At 41.7% G+C, this 24,308-nt stretch overlaps 1 protein-coding gene across 5 annotated transcripts in view; it reads left to right on the top strand.

Moving 5' to 3' along the window:
- The window catches only part of LPP (LIM domain containing preferred translocation partner in lipoma), a 646,157-nt gene that overhangs the window by 156,406 nt on the left and 465,443 nt on the right, over nucleotides 1-24,308 (top strand). For 2 of the 5 annotated variants that reach the window (XM_032406920.1, XM_032406921.1), the window contains exon 3: nucleotides 12,306-12,369. The exons of the other annotated variants lie outside the window; for them this stretch is intronic. The gene's annotated coding sequence lies outside the window, so the exon portion shown is untranslated. The remainder of the gene's footprint in view (nucleotides 1-12,305; nucleotides 12,370-24,308) is intronic. 5 annotated transcript variants of the gene reach the window in all.

The raw sequence follows: 24,308 nt of genomic DNA, 5'->3' as shown, positions 1-24,308 counted from the left end.
CATGGTGACCGGAGTATATTTAGAAATGTGACAAGTACACTGAGTTCAATTGCACTTTTGCCAAAACATAGTTTTGCAGCTAAAATTGAATTTCCTGATTGAAGATCCAAGTGCTGTTAAGGGGACATAATCGTTTCTATACATTATTCTGGAAGCATAACTTACATCATTCTATTAAATCAGCAGTTAAAGTCTTACCGAGCTGGTAAGATACTGACACTCGAGTGGTTGTACATGGAGTTGATGAAGTAAAATAAAGGCAGCATCATGTTTTTCCTTTAAAAATGAAATTGGGCCTCACCAATATAACTAGTTTAATGATTAATTCCCTTATATCTTTATGAAGAAATTGTAGGTAAGTGTGCATGTGTCTGTTCCTCCAGATTATATTTTTAATTGAAAGAAATTTATTAAGCACCTCCTCTCTCCTACATGCAATCTATTCTTAGCAGTATGAGGGCATCTCTTTTTCTTTTGGTTTGACCTCGGATTGACAAGCATCCTTATTTTTCCCCAGCTTTGTTCCTGCTGGGTTTTACATGGGGTAAAGAGATGAAATGAACATAACTTTTTGCCAGAAAAAAAAGGGAAAGTGAAAGTCCCCTCTCTTGTCTGATCAGGAACTAGGTTCAGATTCTCACTCCCTGTCTTTTGACCTGTCACTCCAGTGCTAGGAGAATGATATTGGGGATGCACTCCTTGCTCAGTCCACCCCAGGAGCTTGAGGAAATTATGCAGTGCCTGGTCGCTATTACCACCCTGCTTCCATTCCTGGCCAAAGACAGATTGTTTTCACTTGGGGGATGAGAAGTGAGGACTCCTGGATACTTTTGCCTCTGAGTTTTCCTGGAGCTGAATGTGTCAGCAAGTGGGGTAGATTTTGAGCCCCTGATACTATATGGTTAAATTGTTTTTATTTCTTTCATGTACATCGCAAACAATAAGAGACATCCCAGTTATAATAACGATGGATAAGATTTCCTGAATTTTTTTTTTTCCCTATATCCTAGGCATTGTGTATAGTAAGGTTGGATTTATTTATTTATTTATTTATTTATTTATTTATTTAAGAGAGAGAGGGAGAGAGAACATGAGCAGAGGGAGAGGGAGAAGCAGACTCCCCCCAGAGCAGGGAGCCTGGCATGGGGCTCGATCCCAGGACCCTGGGATCATGACCTGAGCCAAAGACAGATGCCTAACTGACTGAGCCACCCAGGCACCCCTGTAATAAGTATTTTAATGGATCATTTCAGTGGAACTACACAATAAATTATTTATTGCCATTCTTATTTCACATTAAAGAAACAGATATAGAGAGATTTTGTGTTTCAACCAAGAGTATACCCCAAATAATAGTGGAGTCTGGATTCTGATCTAAGTGCCCTCTTAACCAGTGCCTGCCCCATGGAAGGCACACAGTAAATATTTGTTACTAACAAGTGGCCTACTCCATGGTGAAGTCATACAGATGTTTCAGTCTTTCCAAATGTTCACGGACGGGGCCACTACATAACAGTAAACAGGTAGCAGGTAAACAGGTAGCAGGGTCTGAAGGCTTTGCTGAGCCACTCCGTGTCTTTCTTTGCTCATGGCTTAGAAGCAAAGTAGATTGGGACTGGGCAGGAAGGGGGCATACTAAGTTGCATCCGAGTGCTGTGGTTTGGTGTCAGGACCCGGTTACATTCTTTAACATGAGGTTTTGTTTATGTGGGTGATAGCTAAATTCATCTTAGAAATTAAAACAGAAATAAAAAAGATTTGAAAGAAAAATGTTTGTATGAAAATAAGTACATTTTCAAAAAAAAATAGTGAGAAAAATGTCAGTTTGTCACAACATATGCTTTGATTAATGTTTATGAAGAAAATCCAGAAAGAATTTACAAAAGGATTGGAAAAAGAAGTAGAAAAGATGCAGTTATGGATTTCCTTTTTTAATACTACACCAAAACTTGACAAGTGGTAGTTCTCTAATGTGAAATCTGAAATGGTATCATTAAACTTCTCTATACTGTGTTATATTAAAATTCATTGGTCTAATATTCACTTTGAATTGATCTCCACCTCTGTGTAATACCACAAATTGATCATTTGGAAATACTGGCTCACTGAGTTATGCGTATCTTGCAAATGTTGACAAGTTTCATTCTGTAACAGCAACAACAAAATCACATTCATTAATTTCACCACTGCTTTCATCAAAAAAGTATTGTATTATTGTTATATTTTTATGTTTATTTATAATGATAATATATCATATTATTATAAAATTATTAGGAATATGTCAAGTATACAATAATAGTAGATGCAAGGCTTTTGAACCTTTAATTTTCACTTTAAAACTGATTTTTATCATTGGCAAGAAGGTCTGTTAATTGTTTTCCTTGAAATTGATGGATTCTCTTGGTTTATTTTTGAGACCGTGTCTGGCAACACCAAGTCTGAATGACTGCAGTTTGTCAATCATTCTTTCAGATAAAAGTGATGTTCCGTGCAAAGTGCTGTTAGTTTAGCTCTCGATTCCGACAGTCACTCAGGTGCATTTCTTGGAGACAACCATTGTAGTTTGGGATTCAGCAGAAGGTCTTTGTGCCTACTTTCTGTTCTGTCATGTGGAATATTAAAAAGATGTGTGCTCAAGGATTGAGTTTAATAAAATTAATCACTTTCAGTGCATGGAGGAGACTTGGAAGTGAAACTAGCCCCGTCTCCCCTTTCCTGTGGGGACCTGGTGGTGAAATGTACGACTCTCAGTACGTTTTGGTGCCATTGCTTGATTCATGTGAAGACTCTGGCCATTTTTACCCACTCTTGATTGCTTTTGCACCATTGGTGCGTGTGTTAACACTGTGAAAAACACCCATCGTGGACACTGAGAGCCACTGATCTAATCCTGTCCTTTCGTTTTTTAGGCAAGCAGAGCTGAAAGGGGACTGGCCAGGACCACAGCGCTGGTTAGTGGCAGAGCTTGGGCAAGAACCCAGTTATTAGTGAATTCCTCTTTTCTTCTTTTGATTTCCTGCACCAGTTTCAGGAATCTCAAGGTGGAGGTTTCTGAACTTCTTTTGTGAATATGGGATGCCATATATGTGTGTGTGTGTGTGTGTGTATACATATATATATATATAATTATTGAATTTACTTGGGAAGATTTCCATTTTTTTTTCTTTTTTGCTTATGAAGCCCTTGGCGTGTTTTCCCTGCTGTGTGCTCACCCCCGCACCACGGACATCTCCCCCATTCTTCCATAGTGACCACTGCTGCCGTTTAAACAGAACGGGTTTTGTCTTTGCCAAGACCTGAGAGAAGCTGAAGGAGCGGTTCGGGGCTTGTTCATTTTCTGGTTTAGAATTCCAGCTTTGTGGGTGAAAAAAGACTCAGGGAGTTTGGGCTGAAGTAGCCACTTCCTTCTTCACCTGGATTAGCTCAGAGTCCCAGGGCAAGTAACTGCACACACACCCATTCTCTTTTCTGTCACCGCGAATTCATCTCGCTGGATGACCCCCCCTCCTCCCACTTCTCTATTAAAATCCTCTCCCTCCCTTTTTTCTTTCCTGTGGGAGGGAGGTCGTCCAATAAAAATTACCCTTTGCCTTTGCTTTTGCCGATGTTAATATTTTATGTGATCTGTTTTCTTCAGTAAAAACTGGTCAGACTGACATTGTGATGGTGGATGCTGGGAAAGGCCATAGCACCGGACCCAGATATCACATTTTCTCTTCAGTACCCCTCTCCTATTTACAGTAGATTTTGGGGGGTCGGGGTGAGACAGGTCGCAGTGTATGAGAATGAGTGAATCTGGCCAACTGTAAAAAGTGGGCTAGTGTGCTGTCAAATGGATTCTTCTCTCATTTTCCAATATGTTGAGTGTTCTTTTGCGAGATCTCCTTTGTTCCTATTTCTCATTCAACATCTCATTGCTCTCTCCCACCTGTGAGCTTTTTGCCTTTTTTTCTTTTTTTTTAACTTTATTTTCTAACATTCTTCTGCTTCTTCCTCCATGGCTGTCTCGGTTACCCGGAAGTGAGCTCTGATTTGACCTTTGGTCACCCCTGTGAATCAGCTCTTCCCTAAACTTAGGCCTTCAATGACTTCCTTTTCTTTGCATAAAACGGGTGGTTTGTACCCTTGGTTCCCTGTGAACCATTTAGGTTTTTCTCTTTCCTTCTGAGACTTCCGGTTATGGCTCTGTCTAGCCATTTATTAGGCTCACATACTGTGTACCAGCAGTTCTATTTTAAGTCTTTAAAATGTGTTTTCTGCCTGTCTGAACTTCTTGGGCATGGGGACTGTCTCATGTGTGGCACATCCTAGCTGCTCCGTGGATGTGCTGATTTTTTTACCCAGGGGTTTCTTCTTCAAAGGCCATTCCTCAGATTTGTATCTGGAGATCTGAGCTGTTGTTTCTCTCTCAGTATTGGGCAGCTAAATCTCTAAAACACAGGGCTGCAGTGGGCCATCTTTTAATGCTGACTCCCTCCCACTGCCAGGATGCTACACATGCCTTCCCTGACAGATGGCCATTGAGCCTCTCCTTGAGCACTTCCAATTCTTTGTGAGGCCATTTGTTCTACTGCTCGACAGCTTCATGTTTAAAGTTCTCCTTTTCATTGTTCTGAAACTGGAGTTTTCATGGTTTCAACCCTAAGAGTTCTAGTGTTGCATATTTTGCAAATGTGTAATATGTCTTATTCATGACCAGTCCTCAGATTCTCAAGGGTAGCTTTAAGTGTTCCATCCCCTTCACTTCTTGCTACCTCTCTCTTAGGACTTCAACAGGTTTGGATGCTTATATTCTTTATTCCCCCAACCCCCCAGGTCCACATCACTTTCTAGATTTCCGCCATGCCTTCCACCTCTAAAGTTCTCTTTCGAGCCTACTTCTCTGTTAGATAGGGAAACAGTATGAGCCTGTGGGTCTAAAAGCTGCGATATGCATAGGGAATACAATCAGTGATGTTATAATAGCATGATATGATGACAGGTGGTAGCTACACTTGTGAGCATAGCATGACTTACAGAGTTGTTGGATCACCACGTGTATCATGGAACATTTTTGTACTTGGAACTAATGTAACACTGTGTATCAACTATACTTCAATAGTTAAAGAAAAATAGCTAGGATGTAAATTCTAGTACCATAACTTACTAGGTGGGGGAACTCAGTCAGATTACTTACTTGTTCTGAGCCTTGGTTTATTCAGAAGCAAAATGTATATAATAATGACTTCTAAGAATATTTTAAAGGATTGAAGTTTGCAAAATGCTAGCTGTGTTACAGAAACATAGTGTGTTTAGTAAATGTTACTTTTTGCTTGATTAACTTTTTGTCTTTAATCTTTCCAATGATTTCGTTTTTAAAAATTTTAATTCTAGTACAGTTAACATACAGGTAACATACAGTGTTACGTTAGTTTCAGGGGTACAATATAGTGATTCAACAATTCCACACATCGCTCAGTGCTCCTCGTGGTGAGTGTACTTTTAATTCCCATTGTCTCTTTCACCTATCCCCCCTCCCCACCTCCCCTCTGGTAACCATCAGTTTGTTCTCCATAGTTAAGCGTCTGTTTCTTGGTTTGTCTCTTTTTTTCTTTGCTCATTTGTTTTATTTCTTAAATTTCATATATGAGTGAAATCATTTGATATTTGGCTTTCTCTGACTGACTTATTTCACTTTAGCATAATACTCTCTAGCTACGTCCATGCCGCTGCAAATGGCAAGATTTCATTCTTTTGTATGGCTAAATAATATTCCATTGTATATATACATACATATATACATACATACATATATATGTACATGACATATATATATATGTATATATGTCAGGGAAGGCATGTGTAGCATCCTGGCAGTGGGAGGGAGTCAGCATTAAAAGATGGCCCACTGCAGCTCTGTGTTTCAGAGATTTAGCTGCCCAATATTGAGAAATAAACAACAGCTCAGATCTCCATATGTTTATATGAGTGTGTGTATGTGTGTGTGTGTGTATGTGTATGGAGGTGGTGTACGTATATGTACTCTTCTTTATCCATTCATCTATCGATGGACACTTGGGCAGCTTCTATAATTTGGCTATTGTAAATAATACTACAGTAAACATAGGGGTACATATATCTTTTCAAATTAGTGTTTTTGTATTTTTTAGGTAAATACCCAGTGGAATTAATGGATCATATGATAGTTGTATTTTTAATTTTTTGAGGAATCTCCATTCTGTTTTCCATGGTGGCTATACCAGTTTGCATTCCCACCAACAGTACAAGAGGGTTCCTATTTCTCCGCATCCTTGCCAGCACTTGATGTTTCTTGTATTTTTGATTTTAGCCATTTTGACAGGTGAAGTGATATCTCATTGTAGTTTTGATTTGTAGTTCCCTGATGATGAGTGATGTTGAATATATTTTCATGTGTCTGTTGGCCATCTGGATGTCTTCTTTGGTGAAATGTCTGTTCATGTCTTCTGCCCATTTTTTAATTGGATTGTTTGGGTTTATTTGGTGTTGAGTTGTATCAGTTCTTTATATATTTTGGATACTAACCCTTTATCAAATATGTCATTTGCAAATATTTTCTCCCATTCAGTAGGCTGTCTTTTAGTTTTTTTTTTTATTGTTTCCAGTGATGTTCATTTTTATAGACATGACTTGATTTTTAGAATTCATTATTTTAAGAATTTCTCCCTCTCTCCTTTCTTTCTCTAGTCCTTTCTTTTTAGATTTGATTCATACCTACAATCCTAAAAAAAATTCCTGTTACTTCTAGATTCATTTCTCTTTTACTTTGTAAGTTTGTCTAGAATTTAACATGGTTTTTTGGCAAATACTATTTTTAGCTACATGAATTTTTTCAACTCCTGCCTACATCTCTACTTGTGTATTCAGCTTTTATTATTCTTCCTGTGGAAAACATTTGTCCATGCCTTTAATGGGTTAATGATGACTGGGCCATTGCAGGTTACTTAAGTCCTCATTGAACTCCTCACTCAGTAGCTTTTAGAGTTATTTAGTTGAATAATATATATATATTTTAAAGATTTTATTTATTTGACAGAGAGAGACACAGTGAGAGAGGGAACACAAGCAGGGGGAGTGGGAGAGGGAGAAGCAGGCTTCCCGCAGAGCAGGGAGCCCGATGTGGGGCTCGATCCCAGGACCGTAGGATCATGACCTGAGCCGAAGGCAGGCGCTTAACGACTGAGCCACCCAGGCGCCCATATTTTAAATTAAATATTCAATTAATGCCAATTCAATCAACATTTTCTAAACACTTCTAATATGACATGCTTTGAGCTAGGGGCCCTAGGAATTACATAAAACACTGTTTTAATTTGTTCATGAATTCATTCATTGAACATTTTCTTGAGTACTAAAGATCAGATTCTGGGTTTGGGGTTCAAAAAACTGAGTTAGACAGGGTTTCTCTCCTCAAGGCACATAATCAAATAAAAATGTTAAGATGGTGTGGTAATTTTAGTGATCTAGAAATGGATCCAACCAGGAATTATGAGAAGGGCTGCTTCCCCATACCTTTCTAGATTGAGAAAAGCATCACAGCAAGTGGGGTGCTTAAAGGCTGAGTAAGGGCCTTAAAGTCCACTGGAAGGATAAGACCCCTACTAGGGTTTAGACTGTGTTTGGTTATTAAGCCGTTTCTGTGAAAAACAATCACTAAGTTCCGTGTATTACCCTTGACTCTCCTCTTCCCTCCAATTGTATTCATGCAACATATTTCATTCTTCTGTTTATTTGAGGGGCCTTAGAACCAGCAGAATAACTGAAAGATAGATGTGATGCTGTTATATGTAGGTTTGCTTTTGAGACCTAATTACTGCCTGAATGCATATTTCTGCATTGCAGAGTAGCAATAATAACATAAATACATAAAAATAATCTCATGATAGTATGACACATTACAAAGTATTTCTCAATCCATCATTTCATTTACTTCTTATAGAACAGCTTAGTGCTCGTGGGTTTCCTGAGTGTCTTAAGCACTGTTACTGATAGATAAGAGCATAAGAGTTAGCACTGAATAATTATGTATGGAGGGTTTGCAAAAAATTTTTTCTCTCTTTTATTCCAAGGGGATCATGCTGTGTTTTCTGATTTTATTTAGATCACAAGACCCGGTCTGCCCATAAGGAGGCATCTAGGAAAGTGTCCCTTTGCCACTCTGTGCCTCAGCTTTGTTACTTGTCGAATGGGAATATTGCTACTTTTACTAACAGTAACACCAACTTCACCCCACTGGATTGAGATGAAGAGTAGAATCATTAGTCTGTGTGAGAGCGTAATGTATATAACTGGTCACAATTGTAGATGCAAAATGCACCTTTTGAGTGACCAGATTGTCAGCTGCTTCAGTCAAAATGTGGTCAACTTCATTTTTTACCTGTTTCTCCACACTCTCTAAGGTAGCTTCATGTCTCCCTCTCTTCCGTTTAGCCAAAAGGGACTGCGGGCAAGTGCTATATGTCCAATAAGCACTTGTTGATTGAATTTTTTTTAAAGTACTGACCTTTTAAAGTCCAGTGCTAGAAATTTATAAGCTACTTATATTTTTGCTTAGGATTCCTAAGGCCTCTCATTTAATTTCTAGATTATAAGTTCCATTGATAGAGCCCTTAGAAGTATCACATTAAGAAGCTGAGCATTACCTTTAGGCCAAAGCAATTTACTTTTTAAAAATCTGATTAATTTCAACACAATCAGCCAGGATGTCAGAAGATCTCAGTGCTTCTGATAGATGCTGACAGGTGAGGAAATTAAAATCAGGGAGGGAAGCAATTAAATACTGGCAAACATTACTTTAATGAGACAACCAAATCATTCATAAGCCATGGAATATGTTGTATTCTTGATAAGTATCTTGGGGTGGTGGGTGAGAGAGTGCATTTAAAAATGTTCTAGAGTGCATTTAAAAATGCTCTTTGTATGGGATCTGATGATGGGAGTAGAGGCCTTTCTATGTTTGTTACCTAATGCCTTTGGCCTGGTCTAAAATTTCAATTGTTCTCAGAGACAGACTTCCTAATAATCATGTTAAAGATTATGACAGTGTTTAATTTAAGCAAATCTGGTATATGATTTAATTTAAACAAGTAAATAATTTAATTTAAATCAATCTTACTAATCCTTTCACTCTACCTCTACTCCTTCCTAAAACTCAGGCAAACACACAAAATCCAGACAAAGTAATTTTTGGCCTTTTCACAAGTGGTTTAGGGATAACCATGGTCAAGACCTATGAGAAGAGAAACCAAACCAAACCAAACCAAACCAAAACAAAATGTATTCTGTACAACTTCTAATTCAAAAGATTTGGGAATTAAAGTGCTAAGAGCAGGGGCGCCTGGGTGGCTCAGTCGTTAAGCGTCTGCCTTCGGCTCAGGTCATGATCCCAGGGTCCTGGGATCAAGTCCCACATTGGGCTCCCTGCTCAGCAGGAAGCCTGCTTCTCCCTCTCCCACTCCCCGTGCTTGTGTTCCTGCTCTCGCTATCTCTCTCTCTGTCAAATAAATAAAATCTTAAAAAAAAAAAAAAAAAAAGTGCTAAGAGCAGAACCCAGGCACTCAGTCCCCATTCAGCTCTTCTTTTCAAGATGTTATCTGGGACTACAGTGCTAAGGAGTTACCCATTTGTTGGCTTAGTGCAAGTTTTTACAAGGCTCTGTCGTGTTGCTCGTTGGTAATATAGCACTTGTAAAATATCAAGTATTAAGAGGTATCTTTACGTTGGCCACAGTGATTCTGGTGTCAATTGGTTGGAGTTTGTGTTCATAATGTGAGGTTCATCATCGTAGACTTGTGTTGCTTAAAAATTGTCCTAGGGTGCAGGGGTCGGTTCAGAAGACATTGTGGTTTATGAAAAACCTTTTGGAGCAGTTCTCTCTGCTCCTTTATTTCTCACATCCTTCCATTCCTTTCTGCCTTTTTCCTTATTCCCTGTCATATTTCTTTCCTCTCTCTCTCTTTTTCATTGGCTTCATTTGTTCATTCCTGTTTTTCCCAAAATAGAGTGTAAATTATCAATTATTCTCTACCAGCTCCAAGTTGACTTGGTCAGTCTTGCTTTTGCACATACTTTAATTAATAAGTTGAAAGTTTGCAAATTAAATGCTGAGTATACAGGTTTCTTTATTTTGGGTTGAAATTGCTTCTGAAGATGAGAACATTTTTCTTGAGAGAGAACGGGTGGTTTGACCAAGGATGCAGACTGCCAGGGTCTTGGTCAGCAGTCATAAATACAGAGGCGGCTAAGGATGACTGGCTTTATTATCAAGATGCTCCAGTGGGGTTTGCCAGTTGTCTAAGATGCCTTTATGGGTCTAGTGGAGAACTCCATTGCATTAGGTAATACGTATGAGTTATTGAGGACACTCGAATCATGTGAAGAGGGCTGGTGGACTTCATAGCGAGGAGGCTTCAGCTTCTCTATTGCTGAGCATTGAGACTTCTTGATGAGAGAGAATTCAGGGATGCTGGCTTCTGTTGTTTCTGTGGTTGTGTTTTGAGAGTTTGCCAAAGATGTTGCATCTCTGAAACTGCACTGGGGAGAGCTGAGAAAGTCTGCATGGTAACCCTGCTTTGAACACTCCTTTTGCCCCAGCTTCATAATGTGTCACCTTCTGGTTAGACCACAGTTATGAAGTCTTCTCTCTCTCTCTCTCTCCTTTTACTTGCCAGGGAAGCAGGCTCAATACTAAATGTGCTTTGGTGCCTTGACAATTGACTTTTATATGGTAATGTGCTCCCAAATGGGAGGCTGCATCATGTAATAGAAGGGTCCTTCCTGGTTTTGGTGTCAAGATTCAAGGTTACATTTTGATCTGATCCATTTTAACCATAAGATCTTTGAAGTTTGGTTTCCTTATTGGTAAAATTGGTAATAAAGATGATTACTGTTTTGATTTCGGTGGCCTATGACAAGACTTTCTTGCAGGGTATCTTATCAACCACATTCTATTTTTTTTTTTTTTTAAAGATTTTATTTATTTATTTGACAGAGAGAAAGAGACAGCAAGAGAGGGAACACAAGCAGGGGGAGTGGAGGAGGGAGAAGCAGGCTTCCCGCAGAGCAGGGAGCCCAATGCGGGGCTCGATCCCGGGACCCCGGGATCATGACCTGAGCCGAAGGCAGACGCTTAACGACTGAGCCACCTAGGCGCCCCATCAACCACATTCTATTCTTAATCTTATTTGAGTCCTATATGTTCTTCTGTTGGAAGCTCCATCTCTCTGAATCTAAGGGACAAACTTTAGGCACAAAGGCCCAGACTTTCAAATGATTTGGGATGCACCTGCAGGTCCTTCACCTAGAGCAGCATCTCTTGCTTTTTGGGGTCGAGAGGACACTTAATTTTTAAATTTTGGGGTGTTGTCTTTTGAAACAAACATTCTTTGTGTCATTGTTAGGTGAGGCCATGGGAGATACACATAGATAAGTATTGCGGTGTTTTAGAATTAGGCATATGAAATCGAAGAAATTCCCAACCTAGAGATATTCTGTAGATTGTGAGCTTGTAACATCACTCTTTGATCAGATAAACATGGGCTCATAGGAAGAGATATTAATGTTTTGTATAATGTTTTGAAATAATGGAGGAAAATCTTACAAAAAAAAGTTTAACTGAGCTTGGGCTATGAAGTAGATATTATAATCCCTATTTACATATAAGGAAATTGACACTCAGAGAGTTTAAGTAACTTGCCCAAGGACATCCTTAAGAGGAAGACAAGTCTGACTGGCTCCAAATCCCATGTGTTTTTGCCACTTTCTCATGTCAATCAAATAGCTGGTTTTATTGTATTATTCCCTCCTCCACCCACCCTAGTAGAGAAAGTCAATGAGTTGTTTGTGTTTTCCTAACCTAATAGCCCAGGACAGACTAAGCTATAAAGGAAGGATCACTGGACCAACAGGCGGAGTCCAGAGAGTCCAAACTTTTACCCTTCTGTGTACTGTACTGTGTAGTCTTGGGCAGGTCACCCATCTTTCCTGAACTTCCATTTCCGTATCTGTAAGATGAAGACAGTAATAGTCATTCAAAATATATTTGTGAAGTTAGTCATGAGAAATATGTTAGTTCCATTCTCCTTCTGTCTCTTCCTCCATGAGTTTTTGTTTCCTCACCAATGAAGTGAGTAGACTAATCTCTTCCTGCTTCTTCATTGGGGGGTTATGGAGTGAAATGAGATAATGAATATGAAAATGTTTTGCAAAACAAGAAACTGCTATATATATGAGTTTATGATAACTATAGCTTAGTACCTAAGAGCAATGTTTACCTTTTTCATTTACAGACACCAGCATTGCAATTTGCTGAACCTTGTGTCCACTGACCATTCCAAGAGCTAGCTATCTGAGGTAAGAGAGGATCGGCATCTTTATGTTTATGAAATGCTAATAGGCATCCTAACAATAATGTTGAATAAATGCAAAAGTATTTCATGAGCACCAAAACCTGAAAAAATGGCCAATGCAATGAACTGCCATCCTTTTATCTCTTCTTGATTTAATTTCCCCTTTCAGTTTGTAGCCCTCCTGGTTTAATACCAAAAGCACAAAAATCTAGGCAACACAGAAAATTCAGATTTAACAAGTATTTAAGTGTCTATAATGTGCTATGTTCTTTTTTTTTTTTTTTTTAAGACTTATAAGAGCATGAGTGGTGGGGGTGGGGGCAGAAGCTGCTGAGCACGGAGCCCAGTGCGAAGCTCGATCCCACACCTGGGAGATTACGACTTGGGCTGAAACCTAGAGTTGGACGCTTAACTGACTGTACCACCCAGGTGCCCCCATAATGTGCTATGTTCCTTTCTACTGTCTCTTTGTATCCCCAGCTAGCATGTGGCAGGAGGGCTTCTCTCTAATTTCCTGGCCCTTGATGGAGGGAATTTTTCACTACACTATGCTGCCAATGCTTCCTGGCTCTGAAGGGATCAAACTCCACTTGTCGAGTCTGTCACTGTCTTTTAGCTGCCCCGAAAAGATCTCAAAAAGACATAATTCAAGGCTACAGTGACATCACCAAAGTCCTAAGAATACAGAAAATGAGTTAGAGGATTTTGAAACTCAGACCCCATCGTATCTATATGCCCTTGTCCTAGGGGACCGGTGCGAAGGAGCTAGGACTTTGGCAAAAGAACGTATTTGTCTGGAGTTTGTCAAGAAAACAGAGGCCAGAAAAAAATTTAAAGGAAGCATGATGGTTGTAAAATTTGCAAGATGGGAGTTCTTTTACAGCTAACCAGCCATCATTGCACTTCCCAGTTAGGTCTGCTGGGTTCTATGTTGTCTTTGAGAAGCCTTGGATGAGAAAGAGGTGACGTCATCAATATGGTGTTCCTAACGGCAAGCCCTGTAGGATAGCAACTTTGTGGAAGATTTGGTATCGGCATTTAAAATGCTGTGAACATTTGTTTTGCTGAATATTTCAGTCATTCCATTGGTATGTTACTTCCATGATCTTGAACTGTCAGTGTGACTTTAGTTACACAGACCTTTGAAAAAATTGAAGTTTGGGCACCTGGGTGGCTTAGTTGGTTAAGCGTCCTCCTTTGGCTCAGGTCATGATCCCAGCGTCCTGGGAATGAGCCCCATGTCAGGCTCCCTGCTCTGCAGGGAGTCTGCTTCATCCCCTGCCCCTCCCCCCCACTCGTTCTCTCAATCTCTCTCTCTCTCAAATAAATAAATAAAATCTTTAAAAAAAATTTAAAAAATTGAAGTTTGTTGTCATGCCCCATATTTGTCGGAATTAATGGTTTAGAATTGAGTGGAAATTATGGTGTTATATTAATATGTTTTTTTTAAATTAACATGGTTTTTTTAAAGCTAATATTCACCATACACATCACATAAGAACATGTCTTGGGCAGACAAGGTGGGTGATGTATGGACTGTGAAACTCCTCTATAATTAGATCAGACAGAGCAGTAGCTTATTGTTTAGATTTTATTCTCATTCCTAAGAAAGAGAGGGCTATAAAAAATGGTAGTGGCCAAAAATACAGGAATGACTCCTGCCCATCTTTTGGTCCCTCTCTAGTCCCTAAATTACTCCTGCAAAAGCTCCTTTCTAATATAGTCCATGTATTTTCATGGATAAATCTATTAGAAAAGAGTGTTCTGTAGACACGTAATATTATAGTTTTTGATAACCCTGTTAGGCAGAGATCTAAGTGGTTCGTTTAGAAGCTGCAGTTATATTAACTTTTCTCCAAATGCCAGTTGTTAAATATTAATAGAGTAAGCTTTGAAACTATGTAAGTATGCCCCTCTTCTGCACTGAAACCCATCTTGAAACTACAAACAGGAGTTTAAGCAAGCCTTGAAAGGTTAAGAAAGAATTGCCCTTGCGAGAGAGGGATTTCATCTGTATCTTTTCACCCTTCCATCCTGCTATCCATCCATATTTTGGAGGTGGGGATTGGTGGGCAGGGAAGGATAAAAACTTCTCAAATAACCTTTGGGTGGTAGAGAAGTAAATATTCTGGGGGCATGCTGTAGAAATTGAAAATAATCTTGTGGTAATAATTGGTATCAGTGGCAGTAATGAAGAAAGAATAACAGTTTAAATAAATAATTAGACTTGACAGGAGATGTGTCAACAGGTACCCACTTAATGAGTGTAATCGTGTTTTTCTCTGCTTTCAACATTGATCCACTGACTGTCGTGTGTTCCCTGTTCCATTTCCAAACCAAATCTATTTAAAGCTGCACTTCATGGAATCTGAAACAGTATACCCTGTTTACTATTTAGAGCTGATACCCAATGTTCTTTAATAGGCAAGATCTGTACTTGAACAAGAATAGGCTTCTGGCCTCCTGTAGACCGTTGATTATCCTTGTTTTCCACAGGGTGATTCATTAGCGAGGATGAATAGTACTGAATTAATTATCATGGACTTGTCTCTATTGCTAGAGCGAATTTTTTTATTATAATTTGATGGAAACAGCCCTAGTCTACTTTAAGTCAAATTCACCAGTTACTGCTTTTTGAGGTGGTGGTAGAGGCAGGAGTTACACATGAAATTATTTCGGAGTTACCTGGATAGAAGAGCATTGTTTTGGGGAGGGAAGCCATGTTTCATGTTGTGCTGTGTGACCCAGAAGTCATGAGAATCTAATTCTAATCCCAGCTCTGGCTGTGTCACCTTTGGCAAGTCACTTTCCCTCTCCAGGGCCCAGGTCAGCATCTGACAACAGATGGAGTTGGGCCCGTTGATCATGGACAGATGGAGTTGGGCCCGTTGATCATGGCGTGACTTCTAGTCAAATGTCCTATTGTCTGTGATTTTTATTTCTTAGCCAGTCTTTTCTTTCTCCTGCTGTCACTTTTCCAGAAGTCCTAGGAAAGTCTTAGGACCCTGTGACAGAGCCAGTGTTTGGAAGTAGGTATTTTTCTATTTGCTTGGTTCTTTTACATATCAGAAGAGCAGTTCATGGTTTGGATTCTCTCTATGCTATGATGGGGTGTTTATGTACTGGTCATCCCTTACCTCCAGCAACATTCAGGTTCTGGTTAGAAAGGAAGAAAACAAGTCCATCTTCCACCATGTTTCTCTACTACATAATCTGGGTCTCATTTTTAGAGGATCCGGTAAACTTACCCACTGGTTAACGTTGATGGGGTCTTCTATTGGATTTTTCCAGATTGAGTCCTTGACTTGTAAGGAGAGGTCAGAATGTCAAAGCCAGAGGGGACTTTAAGAACCAATCTAGCCAAATTCCCTTGTTAGAGACTGAGACTTGGGGTCAGGGAGGGAGTCCAATCTGTCTAAGGCATCAGTGGCAGATCCTGGTTCTAGACTTTTATTCTGACTCCATGGTTGTATCTCTGTTTTAGGAGAGATATCTCTTTCTATAAACTGTCCTTTCTCTTCCCGTTATTTAAAGGGCCATTGTCTTTCAGGCAAAGCCCGTCTCTGTGTCAACGCAGGGACATGAGATGCTTTCAAAGCAAAAATGGATTCCATCTTTGTTAATTCCGTGGGGCAGTGGAGTAAGAGATTCTGGCTGGCTTCTGCTGTCTGTTTTTTATTAGGAGACTGGGTTCCCCTGCAGTCCTTCCTGTAAGAGATTACTTGACCCTGACATCACCTCTGTTTCCTCCACCCGCCTCCTGCCCTTTTTTGATCCAATGAATTATAGGAAGCTGAGGATGAGCTCCTAGCTGGCTGTTTACTGTGCATAGTTGGAAACATTAATAAAGAGAAGACGGATGAAGGATTAATAAGCAAGAGGACAGGAGAGTAATAGCCAACACAGTGAAATCTAGTTCAAGGCCTGTAATTCCCAGGTGCAGTGCTACACAAGATTAATAGCAGCATCTCTCATTCTTCCAGACCGTCTCTCTGCCTTGTTCTTATGGGACTGGGCTGGGACTGAGAAGCAGCTGGAATGATCTTTGCCAAAACCAAACTCATGTGTTCATGAGATTTCCAGGTCCAGAGGAGGGAGTCGTAATTATCCATCATTTAGGAGTTAATTTAGAGGCCACTGGATCTAAGCACATATCTTGGACCTTCTGATACTGAAATACAGAGTGTGAAAATCATTTTACCGAGTCTGAAGTTCAAATTCTGGCTCTAATTAATTTGCTTTGACTCTGGTGAAGCCATGACCTTGCCCTGAACCTCAGTTTCTCCATCTGTGCAATGGGAGGAGAAGGACAGTGGAATAGATGATGTCAGAGGTTCTCTCAGTCCTGATTTTCCTGAGTCTCTGGTTAGCCCAAGGTCCCATAACGAGTGTGCAGCTGAGCCAGGTCTTGAATCCAGAACCACCTTTCTCTGGTTTGGAGTGCTCATTATCATAACTTTCACTGCCCATGGAGGTTCTAAACAGTGCATTTGCAACCCTCAGCCTTTTAAAAATTGAAATCACCTTTTCTCCCCCTTAGTTGACAGGTCCCTTTTTTGCCTAAGGCAGTAGCTTTTAACTCTTGGGTGGTGCCTGTGTGTGTGTGTGTGTGTGTGTGTGTGTGGGAGGGGGCAGTGTAGGGCAGAGGTTTATGGCAATTTAAAAACTCTAGGTGAATCTATGAAATAGTTAAAAAATGCACATCTGCATAGAATGGTGGCTATAATTTTAGGAGGTTTGTAGGCCTTCTGAAGGCCAGTGTAGATTCTAGGTTAAGCAGAAGACGTTCTTTGATATGGAAGGCCTGAGATGACATTTGGCTAACATATATTTCCTTTTGCTGTTGGATTTTTCATAGTTCACCTGTGGTTCTTCTCTGAGTTTCAGCCTCATTTATGAGCGTGACCCTGGACAGTTCAATGTCTCAAACCGTTGAGTGATATTTTACCATTGAGACTGCTACTCTGCTCGCTTTACTCACTCACTCACTCACTCACTCACTCACTCACTCAAATTACTTTTAACCCAGAATCAGTAAATGATAACCATTTTTTTATGATAACCATTTTAAGATATTATTTCATTTAATCTGGCAAACCGGAATTTTTTTTTCCATTTTTCATGTACAGAAGCTGAGGTCAGAGTGGTTGAGTAATCCGCCCAGTCATACAGCTAATGAATAGCAAAGTCTGGATTCAAATCCAGATCTGGTCCCAAATATGTGATTACCTCTGGGGATCATACTGAATATGAGTAGGGACAATGAAAATTCTAGAAACCATAGAAATCCCTGGTAGAAAATGGTCAGTGGGCCCCAGGGGAGTGCAGTGAATCTGTGCTGTGGGAGTTCAGAGAGGGACAAGATCACATTTCCTGAATCATTTAAAAGATAATTGATTAATTAAATGCTTATCTGGCACCTTAAGGCAGACTAAGAAATGTTGGACAATTGTATAAAATGCATTATAAATAACTAATGTTTTTCTTTTTCTTCAAGCTTCTGTCAGGTTAGTGGTCTCAATTTCTCTATTTTTGTAAGTGAGATGAGGAGGAGACAAAAACAGATTAGAGCCATAGTACCCCGATAGCTATGAGTTATCAACCGGATTGGAATGTCAATGCTTTGGGGAATCCGTGTGTTGTTTTCTCTCTGTTAGACTGAGCGTGGGATTTTTTAACAGAGATAGACTTCTGACCATGCATGGATCAGCACAAATGCAGATGTGAGCAGCTAGAATTTGGATCGTGCCAAGATGTAATGTCTGCCACATGTGTGAAGCTAATGCTTAATGCTCGGTGACCCATGTGAGTGCACGTGGGAGCCATGAGAGCGAAAGCTGGTGTCAGAGGGTCGAAGAGGCCTCAGAGATTGTCAGGTACAATGTCTTCATCTCACCCATGGGGAAACGGAGGCAAAGTAAAAACCAGACTTCATACCAGCCTCTATGGTAGTGGCCACCTAAGATTTTCTGTCTTCCACTAACACACAGCAGATAGGCTCGACAGGCCGATACACTTGGATTGGGAATCCGGCGTAATTAGTTGCATGACCTTCGATACAGGACCTGATTTCTTTGGGTCTCGGTTTTGTTGTCTGTCAAATGGAAATCATACCCTACTGCCAGGACTGTTGGGAGGCCAAGTCCAGTACACGGAGGCATGATTGTTAATGTGATTGGTAATCCTCATCGTAGCCTGAAGAGGCAGGCACCGTTGTCCTGCTTTACAGATTCTACTTCCTGATTTCATCTTGCTACTTTTTAGGCTCTTGCTTCTCAAAGTTTGGTCTGAAGACCAGGAGCATCAGCATCACCTGGGAGCTTGTTAGAAATGCAGACTTCAGGCCACACTCCCGACCTCCTGAATCAGAATCTACATTTTCACAAGATCCCCAGGTAGTTCATGAGAAGCATTGTTTTATGCCTGAGATCAATGTCAAGGCCATTGGCCATGGCCTGGTGCCAGTGGCTGGCATGGTGCCAGCCTTTTTGGGGCAGGCCTTCCCCATGCCTTGCGATGGTGGGAGGGAAGCCTGTGAAGTCGCTCCCTGGGAATCATGGAAGGCTGGCTTGAAGGAATCCAGCAGCCTTTATCTTTTCAACGCCTTTCATTTCCTCAGAAGTACGACTCATGGGGGTCAAACTGGGATTGGATCCCAAGTCTTTCTGCTCACAGAGTCCATGTTCTTTTCATTAAGCCATGATGTCTCAGTCAAGAGGCATGCCGGGCTGTGCGTCTGAGAACTCCCCATTCCCCCATCTTGCGGATGTTTCCACACTGGCTGTTTTACTCCGTTACTCAATTCCTAGAGGGGAAGAATTAAAAAAAAAAGGGAAAAAGGCAAAAAGCTTGAGTTGAAAGCCAGGATCCTGCAGCTTAATCAGTTATTTTCGTGTTTTAATGAGGGTGACTATTATGAAATAAGTAATTATTAATTACTCAAAACTAATGAAATATTTTAGTTTCCTTGCTAAAAAAGCATATGGAAGCTAAAAGAAAGCATATGGGTGTTTTTCGGGAAGCATATTGGTGAATGGACAAATTACAGTGGTGCCAATATGCCTTTGCTGTCTGGCTAGGGCCATCACTATGTGTGCTGGCATCCGAGTCCCCGTGTATTTGAAGAGATTTTTTAAAATTTCCATCAGATGTGTGCCTTAGGTTGCCTCTGGAGCTACACAGCTCTGTCTCATAATTCTTCTGCCGTGATTTCACCCTGACCTTGCTGGTTGAGTGTCGCTCGGTACACAGCCTTTGCCGTAGGTGGCTGCCATGCTCCTCTTTCCCAGATGGCTCCCATCCTCCGCTGGACACTCAGTGGGTCTGCCCCACCGATGGCTGCGGGTTGAGGCTGTCCATCTGACGGTTGTCCACAGTGGTAGAGACAGTATCCTTTTAGACAGCAGAACGGGATGCGCTTGCTCCCCTGGGGAGCCTGCATGAGACCCTGGGCCGGCCACTGACGCTCTGCACGGCAGGTTCCCTCCTTGTGAGGCTGGAATGATAATGCCCACGGGCACATGCCCAGTGTGTGGTCCGCACCCTTTGCTCCTCTCCTTTCCTCTCTGTCTCTTCCCTCTTGCTCCGTATTTAGTCAGTCTGGGAAATAGCTTGATGGATTTGGAGGTGGTTGGAGGGATTGCACACTTCTAGACTTGGAATGATCAGGGGCAGCATGATATGTTTGAGAAGGTACTTGGCCAAGTGTCAGAAAACGGAGGTTGCAGACCAGCCTGACTTAATAAGCATTTACTTGGCACCTACCAAGCAGGGTGGGTTGCTAAGAAATCGAAGAAGGGAGGTGGCAGGGATGTAGAGGTGAGTTTGAGTTTGAGTTTGAGTCCCGGCCAACCGAGCTCAGTAGTTATGCCCTGTGAGTAAGAGAATTTGAGGAACTCTTTCTACCTGGGGGTTTCTTTTAGAAACTGTATTGGAACTGGCTTTGGAAGACGGCCTTATGGACTTTGATGGGATGTTACAGGAAGTGGAGGGGGAAATCGCTGGCAGGCCAGAATCAGCCTCAGGCAAGACCCAGAAGCAGGTGACTACCAGCCATGTCCAGAGAACTGGAAATGGCTAACAGAAATATCCAGTTGAGAGAAATCTCGTCTTTTCTGGACTCAGTCTACTCAATTGCAAAATGTTAGCTTTGGACAAGATGGTTGTCAAGAAGCTTCAACTCCAACTGGAATTCTGTAAAATCTCCTATCCCACAGCCAGATAAGCCATTCAGCTCAACCCTGCCAGGTAATTGTGATCGTGGGACAGGGCCCAGGGCCCATGTGTCCTGTTCCTTTCCTACTACCCCATGTAGCATCATGATGAGGGGTGGATGGCATGATTATTATTATGCCGGCCTTTAATGCATAAAACACAGAATGTTAAAATGATCTGAGACATAAAACAAATAAGACATTTAACCATCCAAGATACCGATAACCCTTCTCCCGCAGAGGGCCAACCCTATAGAATGCCAGCTCCCTCCATTTTGCCTGTGTGGGCCTTGCTGTTCTGCCTGAAGGACCAGCTCAAAGCCCTCCTCCTAGGGAAGCCTCTTTCTGTACCCCTTGGCTCTGAAATACGGTCTTAGCCTTGGACTTTGTTTTATAATGAAACTTTATTTTGATTGCTGTCTTTTCCTGTTTCCTCACACCCTTCCCCTGCCCCTCCTGCACACATAGTATACGGGTTCTGAATCTAAAGACTATTTTCTGCTTCTCTGAATCCCCGTTAGCTCCCAGCCATGCCCTAGACATGCTGTTCAATAAAGAAGCACGTAACTATATTCTTCAACCATTTTCCCCTGCTCCCTGTTGCTTGCGTTTAAGATGGATATGAGCCTTATACGTATAGGCTTAGAGAATTGCAGAACTGGAAAGGGACTTAACAGCTGTCTAGAGCCCTCTCCCTGGGGAGAAATGACTGACCATACTTTACCTGCCAGTTCGTAGCAGGTCTGAGAATGGCGTCCCCGTCTGACCAAGCAGTAGAGGGACGGTTGTGGCCAGACTTCCTGCTGACCACTCAGGCCTTGGCTGGGTTCCTCCTTTCCCTGAGGGCCACAGCAATCAAGGTGTTACCCATGGCACTGCTCTGTGAAACAGAGGGAAGCAAGCACACATTTATTGGGTATCTGTTATGTGACAGGCCCCATGACAGGTGTGTTCACAGAGTTTAGCTTGGTCAGTCAGTCGTAAGCTAGAATTTGCCCTCTGCGTGAGGGAGACGGCTTGTAAACAGGGTATTTAGCAGAAGCCCTTCCTTAGAAGCTCTGATGAGCATACTATAGTAGATGGGCGCTTAGCTCCCAGGACATGGGCGCAGAGCTCTGCAAAGTTGCACACCCGACTGTTTTAAGGGTCACTGACTGTGAAGACAAGTGTAATAAGCAAGCCGATGTTGTGATCAAGACTGAGGTGGGCGGACCTGTGTTCTCCCCAGTATACAGCCGAGTCTTGGGAGAACCGGACTCGAGTGCCTCCCAAGTGAGCATTTGTTGTATTGGCTTGTACTTGCTCTTATTACATCTCTCTCCCTCCTTTCCCCACGCCTCCAGCCCACCGACTGTAAATTTCTCTCCCCTGTTCATTTTTCTTGTCCCCGCCTCTCCTTCTCCCTCGACCTAACCCTGGGTGGCCTGAAGTTCTCAGGGCTCTCGGGTGGCAGAGTCCTCTGCGCTGGACTGTGAAAATGCTGGCAGGGAAGACGAGACACAAATCTGTTAAATACATAGTAAAAATAGCTTATGATCTCTGGGAGTTGGTATTAAGCAAGACGATATTAACGAGGTTTGAGCGCTGCGCTGAAATGTGGCAGCTGTGCAGGCATATTGGCTGCTTTTCCTCCCTACCTCTGGCAGCTTGTGCGCAGTGTTGCCATGACAGTCCTCGGGCTCTGTTTAGATCAGCTATTTTCTGAAGGAGCCCCTGACCTTCCCCACAGTAGAAACCGTCGATGTGGTCATGGCAGTGCCTCTTCAGAAGTGGTGCGACTGGTGAGCCCCAGTTGTCACTTAGAAACTATTGGAAGGGCATCTCAGCTCCTTCCACAGTTTGGCTATTGCGGACATTGCCGCTATGAATATTGGGGTGCATATGGCCCTTCTTTTCACTACATCTGTGTCTTTCAGGTAAATACCCAGTAGTGCAATTGCTGGGTCATAGGGTAGCTCTATTTTTAATTTTCTGAGGAACCTCTGCACTGTTTTCCAGAGTGGCTGTACCAACTTGCATTCCCACCAACAGTGTAAGAGGTTCCCCTTTCTCCACAACCTCTCCAACATTTGTTGTTTCTTGCCTTGTCCATTTTTGCCATTCTAACTGGTGTAAGGTGGTATCTCAGTGTGGTTTTGATTTGGATTTCCCTGATGGCTAATGATGATGAACATTTTTTCATGTGTCTGTTAGCCATTTGTATGTCTTCTTTGGAGAAGTGTCTGTTCATGTCTTCTGCCCATTTTTTGACTTGATTATTTGTTTTTTGGGTGTCAAGTTTGAGAAGTTCTTTATAGATCTTGGGTACCAGCCCTTTATCTGTAGTGTCATTTGCAAATATCTTCTCCCATTCTGTGGGTTGCCTCTTTGTTTTGTTGACTGTTTCCTTTGCTGTGCAGAAGCTTTTTATCTTGATGAAGTCCCAAAAGTTCATTTTTGCTTTTGTTTCACTAGCCTTTGGAGATGTATCTTGAAAGAAGTTGCTGTGGCCGATGTCAAAGAGGTTACTGCCTATGTTCTCCTCTAGGATATTGATGGATTCTTGTCTCACATTGAGGTCTTTCATCCGTTTTGAGTTTATCTTTGTGTATGGTGTAAGAGAATGGTCAAGTTTCATTCTTCTGCATGTAGCTGTCCAATTTTCCCAGCACCATTTATTGAAGAGACTGTCTTTTTTGCATTGCATATTTTTTCCTGCTTTGTCAAAGATTATTTGACCATAGAGTTGAGGGTCCATTTCTGGGCTCTCGATTCTGTTCCATTGGTCTATATGTCTGTTTTTGTGTCAGTACCATGCTGTCTTAGTGATCACTGCTTTGTAATAGAGCTTGAAATCAGGCAATGTGATGCCCCCAGCTTTGTTTTTCTTCTTCAACATTTCCTTGGTGATTCGGGGCCCTTCAACAGATGAATGGATAAAGAAGATGTGGTTCATATATATAATGGAATATTACTCAGCCACCAGAAAGGATGAATACCCAACTTTTACATCAACATGGATGGGACTGGAGGAGATTATGCTAAGTGAAATAAGTCAGGCAGAGAAAGTCAATTATACAGTTTCACTTATTTGTGGAACATAAGAAATAGCATAGAGGACATTAGGAGAAGGGAGGGAAAAATGAAGGGGGGGAAATCAGAGGGGGAGATGAACCATGAGAGACTATGGACTCTGAGAAACAAATTGAGGGTTTTAGAGGGGAGGGGGGTGGGAGGATGAGTTAGCCCAGTGATGGGTATTAAGGAGCGCATGTACTGCATGGAGCACTGGGGGTTGTACGAAAACAATGAATCGTGGATCACCACATCAAAAACTAACGATGTACTGTATGGTGACTAACATAACATAATAAAATAAAATTAAAAAAAAAAGAAGCTACTGGAAGCTATAGGTCAGGATGCAGACATGGAACATTGGGGAGTAGGACAGGCTTTTAAATATCCTCTCCTCATGCGCTGGGTGAGAACACGAAGGCCCATCGAGCAGTGACTTGCTCAAGGTCACAGAGTTAAAGCAGAGATGAGGCTGGGGTGGGAACTCAGGTCTCCTGATTTCCACCCGGTTCCAACTGTGCCGCAGTTACCCTGCCTGAGGGCCCCTTGCAGCCCAGGAGGCTGTGGATGGAGATGAGCCAGGCCTGGGGACGTCGCGGTCTCTAGGAATGGGTAGGGGAGGTGAACAGGGAGAGGGACTCAGTGCAGAGGAAGGGATGAGGACGTGACGGGGAGT

This window comes from Phoca vitulina, unplaced genomic scaffold, assembly GCF_004348235.1.
Source record: "Phoca vitulina isolate PV1807 unplaced genomic scaffold, GSC_HSeal_1.0 scaffold8, whole genome shotgun sequence".
Taxonomy (NCBI): Eukaryota; Metazoa; Chordata; class Mammalia; order Carnivora; family Phocidae; genus Phoca; species Phoca vitulina.
Note: the sequence above shows the minus strand (reverse complement) of the source record. Positions and strands in the feature narration are given on the sequence as shown.